This window comes from Penaeus monodon, chromosome 19, assembly GCF_015228065.2.
Source record: "Penaeus monodon isolate SGIC_2016 chromosome 19, NSTDA_Pmon_1, whole genome shotgun sequence".
In the NCBI taxonomy this organism is placed as follows: Eukaryota; Metazoa; Arthropoda; class Malacostraca; order Decapoda; family Penaeidae; genus Penaeus; species Penaeus monodon.
This window is the reverse complement of record NC_051404.1, coordinates 6,299,135-6,299,915: the sequence shown is the minus strand read 5'-3', so window position 1 is coordinate 6,299,915 and position 781 is coordinate 6,299,135.

The following is a 781-nucleotide window of genomic DNA, read 5'->3' as shown; positions in this document are numbered from 1 at the left end:
ATCGAGATCGACAAGAGAAATCCAGCAAGATCTAAATGAACTCGGCGATGGAATGTTATCGCTAAATGCACTTAATAATCGCGCTTTCAATAAACAAGCGAGCTGGGGCGTGGTAGGAGGGGAGGAGGTCCTCGTGGCACGCCAGGCTCCGCTCTCTGCAGTTGATTAAAATCATTTCTGGAATGATTATATTTCTATATCTGAAAAAAAAGGATTAAAGTTTGATGTTCGATCTGGATGTTCTCGATTATGATACTGGAGGATGATACTTGAAGATGACACTTGAGGTGATACTCGAAGATAATACTTGAAGATGACACTTGAGGTGATACTCGCAGATATTACTTGAAGATAACACTTGAGGATGATACACGTAGATAATGTAAAATTCAACTCAAACGTAATACCCGATGTTAACACTTGAAGGTAATATCCAGAGTAACACTCGAAGCTGACACTCGAAGACAATACTCAAAGCTAATCCTCAAGGATAACAGTGGAAGATGATACTCGACAATAACCAAGTAATAGTCGAACGTCATACTCGAATATAACACTCGAAAACAATACTCAAAGACAACACTCGAAGGTAACACTTGAAGACAGCAATGAAATGAAAACATAAAATAATTCAGAAGAGGCTGTCACAAGCGCTGCCATCTTGAGTCCGACGTGAGCGAAGAAGGGAGAAAGGAGAAGAAACGATAATAGGGATCCTCGAAATTATTGCTTGTTTCTCCTCCTCCTGCATTTCTAACTTAGATGGTTGAAGAATTCCCGA